This window comes from Castor canadensis, chromosome 8 (assembly GCF_047511655.1).
Source record: "Castor canadensis chromosome 8, mCasCan1.hap1v2, whole genome shotgun sequence".
In the NCBI taxonomy this organism is placed as follows: domain Eukaryota; kingdom Metazoa; phylum Chordata; class Mammalia; order Rodentia; family Castoridae; genus Castor; species Castor canadensis.
In genome coordinates, this window is record NC_133393.1 from 146,085,690 (window position 1) to 146,093,998 (window position 8,309).

Sequence of the window (8,309 nt, forward strand, 5' to 3'; positions counted from 1 at the left end):
GGAACAGGCAGAGCAGGAAGGAGGCAGGCAGGAGAAGGGAGTCCTCAGGCCAAGGGATGCATAGGTTGGGCCTGAGTATCCAGTGTGATCCAAGGGCCAGTATTCCAACCCAGATTGGTCTGAGCTGGCTATAGTCATTGCACATGTAGCTGAGGATGTCTCTTCCAGTGACCTGGCTCTTTGTTGCCCCTATCCTTGTAGATCTTCCCTCTGCTTCCATTTCTTTGTTGGCCAATCCCACCATTTCTCATCTCCCTCTCCTCTGTGAGAAGGGAATACTAGTGATTCTCCCTCCTGAGCAGTGTGGGGTCAGCAGAGGCCATGATTACTGTGGCAGCCCTGCCCTGTAGAGAGAGGATACCCAGGAGGGGCTGCATCTCATTGCTTCCTCTGCCTGCAGTTCAATTTTCACTCTCCCCTGCCTGGCCATGCTTGTGCTTCTGGCATTCCCTGGCCCCTCTGCACTGCTTGCCTACAGGCCTTTCAACTTCGATGCCCCCTGAAAGTCCCTCTACCATCTCTAGTTCAAAGCTAGAAGGGAGGGAGTTCAGACAAGCTTGTCTATAGTGTAGTCATTTCACCTGGTTTTCGTCTTGGGGCTGATAGCAGCCCTGGCTTTGCAGCTTACACCGTTTTCTCTTTAGTCATATAGTCATGTGTTGCTTAATGACAGATGATAAGAGCACCATTGAGTATACTTACACAAGCCTAGATGGCACAGCCTACTGCATACACTGCTGTCTTTGCCCAGACACTGTTATGCGCTGTGCAACTCTGTTGCTGCTTTTACTGGCTTACAGCTGGAAGTCCCAGAGCTGCTACAGATACAAATAGGAACTACATTCTCTCCAACATGCTGCTAGACCTGTTAGTTTACAGCCACCAGATCAGAAGTCTTAACAGAGTGTACATTCTTTTGTGTGTGTGTGTGGTGGTATTCAGGTTTGATCTCAAGGGTCTTGTACTTGCTAGGCAGGTGCTGTACCACTTGAGCCACTCCCCCAGCCCTTTTTGCTTTAGTTATTTTTTAAATAGAGTTATATTTATAACTAGGTTGGCCTGGACTGTGATCCTATTTGTTCTTCTGAGTAGTTGGGATGATTGACATGTACCACTGCACCCAGCTTTTTATTGATTGAGATGGGGGTCTCACACTTTTTTTGCCCAGGCTGGCCACAAACTGCAGGATTACAGGCATGAGCCACTATGCCTAGCCTAGAGTGTACATGTTTAACACCCAATGTTAAAAAAAAAAAAAAATATATATATATATATATATATATATATATATATATATATATATATATATAGCTGGTAATGTAGCTCAGAGGTAAGAGCCCTCCCTAGCATGCACAGGGAAGGTCCTGGGCTTGGTAACCAGCACTGCAAAAAATAGATTAGTGGAGATTATGGCCAATTTTGGAGTTTTATTTATTGGAAAATAATCTATGGGTGTGGCAACACATGCCTGTAATCCTAGTTACTTGGGAGATAGATTTTGGGAGTGTTGAGGTTCAAATCCAGCCCATGTTCCAAGACCACCCCTGGGCAAAAAACTTCACCTTACCTAAAAAAGTGAAGCAAAAAAGAACTGGGGGTGTGGCTCAAGTGGTAGAGCTTAAACTCTAGTACTGCCAAGGGAGGGAAAATACTACATAATCCTAATGTGTTGAAACGTAAATGAAAGAATGTTAAAGTGTTTGCAAGTAGCAGCCTAAAGCCTGTTCTTTGGTCTTTAAGAAACAGAGTCACTCCGGGCACTGGTGGCTCACCTCTGTAATTCTGCTTACTCGGAAGGCTGCAATTGGGAGGATTGTGGTTTAAGGCTTAGGCAAATGCAATTCCTGAGACCTCATCTCCAAAATAACCAGAGCAAAATGGACTGGAGGCATGGCTCAAGCAGCCGAGTGCCTGCTTTTTGAGCTCCTGCTTGCCCTGAGTTCAAATCCCAGTTCCACCCCCTTTCCCCCCCAAAAAAAATCCCCACAAAATACTGAATTTTAAAAGTGTGAAAGATAGGCATTCTAAACATGAGCTTGTGGAAGTTTTTGTTTCAGATGCTGTAACAATTTTTGTATGTACATTTAAACATGAAAAATAGCAATTTGGTGTTTAACAAAAATCAAGGTTTAATTGGAAGTGTCCAGTCTCTATGGACAAAGGTAGACATTTGTTTTCAAACATAGGAGCCATCTGATTCTTGACAAAGGTGCCAAAGACACAGAAGACAGCCTCTTCAACCAGTGGTGCTGGGGGAAGTGGATCTCCACATGTAGAAGATTGAAGCAAGGTCCCTATCGCTCACCTTGTCCCATAATCAACTGGAAATGTATCAAAGACCTTTATGTAAGGCCTGGATCTTGGAGACTATGAGAGAAAGTCTGAAATAGAACTCTAGTAGCTCAGGAAGTAAGAGCAAAAATTGACAAATGGAATTGCATCAAATTAAAAAGCTGCATAGCAAAGGAAACAACAGTGAAAAGAAAAACCTCACTATTCATGGACAAGGGATTAATATCCAGAATATATAAAGAGCTCAAAAAATTAAACACCAAAAGAACAAATCAATAAATGGGCAAGTGAACTAAGCAGATCCTCTTCAAAAGAAGTACAAATGCCAGTGAAAAACATGAAAAAATGCCTCACTCTTTCCCATCAGGGGAATACAAATAAACCACATTGAGATTCCATCTCATCCGTTAGAATGGCTATCATCAAGAAGATAAATGCAGACAAGGATGAGTGTGTGTGTGGGGTGTAAACCTTTATGAAGTGTTGGTGGGGATGTTAATTTGTACAACCACTATGGAAACCACTGTTACAGGTTTGGGGAACGCTAAAAATAGAATTGCCATATGATCTAGCTATACAATGGAATGTAGACCCAAAGGAATCTAAGCAGATGCTAGAGATGCTTGTACACATGTAGAGGCACACACCTGTGTTTGTTGTGCAATCCATAGTAGCCAAGTTTTGGAACCCCTTGGTGCCCGTCAGTGGAAGAATGGGTAAAGAAAATTTATATATACGTAACACATATCATTCAACTATAAGAAGGAATTATATGTGATTTGCAGGAAGATGGATGGATGGAACTTCATGTTAAGTGAAATAAGCTGGACTTGGGAAAATAATCACATTTTCTCTTGTGGAATCTAGGGGAAAATCCAAAAAAGTAGGAGTCTACTGGAGAAGAAGCAGAGGATCAGGAGGAGGGGGACAGCAGTGTAGGGGGATTATGATCAGTATGTTATGTGCACGTATGGAGAGATGTCACAGTGAAGCCCATTTCTTTGCACAGTTGTATACACTAGTGTAAAAAATAGGGCTGGGGCTGTAGCTCAATGGCAAGGTGACTGGCTCCACAAGAAACATGGTGTGGCCAAAGAACATTAAAGTGATTTGCAGTACAACTTTTTAGCAGTTTTGGCACCTAAAATATTTTGAGGCAGTAAATGCATGGACTTGGAGCCAGTTGGCTTGGGTTCACATCTCAGTCCAGCTGCTTGTACCTGTCTGAGCATTTTTTCACCTGAGAAGTGGGGATACTAGACTCCATCTAAGTGAGTCAAGCCCAATGGGTGTGGCAGGCTGTGCTGGGATGGAGCATTGAAAATGTCTCACGTTGTGGAGAAAGTTCCTGGGTAACTGAGTTCTCTGCAAGAGGTGGTTCTTTTGGCTCCTCCTTCTGAGTTCTCAGAGCCCCTATCAGTGAGCAGTTCGAGAATTGGCCCAGAGGGCTAGGTTGGTGACCATGCCCTCCCCAGAGTCCAGCAGAAGGCCAGTGTGCATGGGCTTGGAATAGTCCCTTTGGGGGTTAGGTTAGTCCATCTATCAGTGTGCTGGTCTTCACACCACACCTGTGTTCTCACGGTTCTGGAGGCCGGAAGACTAAGACAGACGGCAGAGTTGGTGTTTTCAGCCCCCTTGGGGCTGGTGAAGTGGTAACTAGCAAGAGTGAGGCCCTGAGTTCAAATCCCACTACTGCCAGAAAAAGAAGAAAGGCCTCTCTGGTTTGCAGATGGCTGTCTTCTCCCTGTGTCTTCAGTCTCTCTGTCTCTGTCTCTGTCTCTCTCTCTCTCTCTCTCTCTCTCTCTCCCTCTCCCTCCCTCTCTCTCTAATGTCTTACAAGGACATCATACTGGATTAGGCCTGGTCTAATGACCTCTTTAAAGCCCTGCATTCAAATATACAAGCATTCTGAGGTGCTGGGTCTAAGGGCTTCAGTGTATGGTGGGGAAGGGAGGACGCTGTTTAGCCCGTAACAGGTTGCTAAGCAGGACAGGAAGGGGAGGGGAGAGGCATGGACGGGAGGGAAAATGGAGAAAGTCACCTTTGCTGACAGTTTTCAACTAAGATGGAACAGTGCAGGGATGGAGGCAAGCTCAAGCACTAGAGCACCTGCCTCACAAGCATGAAGCCCTGAGTTCAAATTTCAGTACCACCACCAAAAAAAAAAAAAGTATAAAGTGGGACAGTGCAAGCTAAGTACCTCTTAGGTGGCTCCTAACCTTAGTCCTTCAAGGGGAAAGGCATTTCAGATGGAAGGGAGAGGTTCAGAAGTCAAAGGTAGCATCTGAATCAGCAGTGGACCAAGCTCCTGTAGTATGGGGACATTGGAGAGCACTTGGAGAGGATGCCGAAGGGGTTACCGGGAACAGGTTTCATGAGAGAGCCAGGGCTTCCAGTGCTTTCCTTTGCCTGGGGCCATTGTCAATTCCCCATTCCAGTGCTTGTTGAATGACTGAATGGTAACAATAGCCACATTTGCTGAGTGCTCACTCTGTGCCAGGCACTGACACACTTGATGCACATTCTTTTATCTCATCCTCTACATGATTCTGTGAGTTAGTGGTTTATTATTCTCATGTTACAGATAAGGAGACAGCTCATAAGGGTTGAGTAACTTCCCAGAGTCACACAGCTGGTGACAGGTAGTGTGCTCACTCTGTTATCTGGAACAGGATGACAGAGGCAGGGCATGAATGTATTTGGAGTGAGGAGCAGACCTTACAGTCTGTGAGGACCCTCTGGAGTATGAAGATCTGGGACCTAGGTGGGGTCTCGTCTCAAGCTCCTACTGCTTGTGGGGAGGCCTTTGCAGAGGTCAAGTCCCAGCAGTCAGCTTAGTCCTGGGGCAAGGATGGGGTGGCCCTCTTGCCCCAGGAAGGACCTGGAAGGGTGCTCATGGGGAAGCCCGGATTTCCTTGAGGGAAACCTGTCCTGTTCAATGTGGGAAATGGGCTGGGGGGATTTGGGGGTGTTGGGTTTGTGGCTGGAAGCGGGGGAGAGGGCTTGCAGCCAGGTCCCTGTGAGCAGGTGGGTCCTGCTGTGAGTGCTCGACCTTCAGTAAGTGGAGGATGAACTGCTGGTCCTTGTGTGGCACAGTGGAGTGGGAGGAGAGAGCCCCATGTCCCCACTCGCTGGTTAGGCCCTGCGTCTACCTGGGCCTCCTTTCTAAAAGCAGCATCCAGAGCTTCTGGACAATTACCAAGTGCTGTATACTGGGCTGGGCCCCCCATGCAGTCAGTGAGGACTCTTACCTGTCTCTAGGTCTTTTTTTAAAAAGCACAATAGGACATTTTTTTGGTAAAAATGGCTTGCTCTTCTCTAGCTTTCCTAGGGGTGTGAGGAGAACAGCCACCACGAGGGGGCACCAGAGCACCAGACACAGGTGATTGGGCCTGGCCGCCAGGTGGCTCCATGGTACTTCCCAGGCAGGGCCCTCCCTGCCAGTCTCCAGCCTGGAAACTCCCAAGCTGGTCCTCTGTGGCCCAGGTGACCCCTGGGGTTCACCATTGGGGATGCTCTTGGCATACTATCTCATTTCATCTCCATCGTGTTCCAGGAAGTAGGAACCCACCACAGAGCAGGAAGCTGAGGAACACCAAGGTTCAGTCCCACAGCAGTGAGTGGAGCTGGAGTCCAAACCAGGGACATCTGACTCCCAAGTCTTTGCCAACTGTCTCTGAGGACCAGTCTTAAGATTCTTAGAGGTTTAGAACACTAGTCTCAAGTGTTTGCATGGGTGAACAAACAAAAGTTTAAGAATGAATCAGCCTCCTTTCTCCCCAGCCACCTCTGGCCCCCTGACTCCCCCTAGATGTGACTTAGTTTCAGATTCATGTTCATCTCCTGATTGGACACCTGGAATCTTAGAATTAGGCAGGAATTCTAGACTGGCTTGTGGCCCCAGCTGCACCAGGAGCCTGGCTCTCAGGTTCCTGCTGTATCATGGTCAAGGCCTGGGTCAGTTTGACATTGTTCTTGGCTCCCAGAGCCCCAGCTAGTGGCTTAAGAGAATGTCCCCTCCAGCAATAGGGCTGGGCTTGTGTCCAGTTTCCAGACATTGGTCTCCTCTCTGCCCCTTTGTTCTTTGGGGGGTCCTCATCTTAGAATGGCCCGGCTTGCTCCCTGGGCCCCACTTTTGTTTTGCCCCAAGCAGGGAAGAGCAGAAGTATGCAGTCATTGAGGTATGAAGATGCCTTGGCCAGACTCTGCCCCAGGGCGTCTTACAAGTGGAAGACCCAGAGTCCCCTGACTCAGAAGGTCTAGATGTGACACCAGTGGCCTCTGCTTGGACAACTCTCTCAGAAGCTGCCTCTGACCTCTGGACTGTCAGAACTTTTGCAGGTCAGTCTGTCCAGTCTGGCCAGCTGCAATTTTCTGTCTTCCCCTTCCCCACAAGAAGGGGCGCTGTGGGAGGCCAAGACACTGCTGAGTTTCCCATCTCTTCCCTGTGCCCAGCACAGAGCAGAACCTTCATGTGTAACCCAACACCTTTCCCCAACTCTACAGTCCCTGTTCTGGTGTTGCCTGTCCCTACCAGATCTTTAGTTTGTGTGACATGCTCTGGCTGATGAGTAGGTGGTAGCGTCTTACTGGGGACATTGCATGTAGTCTCTTAGGAAGGACATGGAGCAGACCCCCTTCCACCCTGCAACGGACGCACTGCAGGAGTGAGGAATAAACTTGGGTTGTTATACACCACTGAGACATAGGGAGGTTGTTCGTTACTCAGCTTAATCTCATCTGTTCTGACTAATACAGATCAGGGAAATGGGGATTATGACATTATTTCTGTCCTTTACCTTCCTGAGCTGTTGCACTCATCAGAAGAGATGTTCGTAACTGGGAACAGGTTATTACTCCTTATCACCCACTGACACACCCTCACACTTTATGCTTGGTGATGGGTCTGATCCCTCTCAGATCAGTGACTTGCCAGGGAAAGAACACTCCATTCATCCACACGTCTGTCCATCTGTCCATCCATCCATTCACCCACCTACCCATGTTACGGAGATAACACTACCTATACTATGCGGGGGATTAGTGAGGACAAATGCATTAGTGCATGTACAGTTCTTAGAAGACTGCCTGGGACGGAGGCATTCTCCAAGTGTATGTTATTCTGGTTTTTTTGGAGGGAGGGCAGTATTGGGGTTTGAACTTAGGGCCTCACACTTGCTAGACTGGCACTCTTACCACTTGAGCCACTCCACCAGCCCTGTGTGTTACTCTCATTGACGTTTTTAGTTCAGGCAACTAAATTTTCTAAGCCGTCACATGTTTTCTGAACACTGGGAGTACAGGGAAGAAAAGTGGGTTTCTGTCCATCTTGGGGAAGAAAGATCCAGAAAGAATGTCAGTGCTAGCACAAAGGGCCTTGTGAAAGAGTACAGGTACTAAGGGATCATCCAAGAAGATGGGAGTCTGAAGTCTTGGGATAGATTCCTGGTGGCCCTGTGCTGAGGTATAGCCTAGGGGGCTGGCTGGGAGTGGGGGTGGCAGCTTATGTTACATAAGCCCCCCCAGCCTGGGAGCCAGGATACCGTTTTGACAGTTCTGTGCCAGCCCCCATATGAGTGCACTCTTCAGCAGCAGGGAGGGGAGGGGAGCATCACGGGAGTCTGGAAGCATCTCCCAGGCATTGTACCACCTCCTGGTGTCTCTTTAGTCTGGGCCCAGGCCATCTGCTAGTCTCTTTCTCATGCCCAGTCTCATTTGGCCTCCTCTGGCTCTGAGAGGGGTGAGGGACTGGAGGAGAGTGGAGGGGACTGGGGACTGAAGCAAGCTTCTGCATGAGGAGAGAGGTGATGGGTCAGGAGGGGAAACGGGGCAGTTGGGTGTTGAGGAATGAGGTGGAGGGTGAGGGCTGCCAGGAGTCCCTAGGTGATCTCTTTTCTATCACCCTTGATCTTTATCTTACAAAGGATGAAGGCTTGGTGTATGGGTATTAGGGGCATTCCCTTGGCATGACAGAAGGAACTTGACCTTGTAGCAGAGTAGCCCTGGGCAGTATCAGA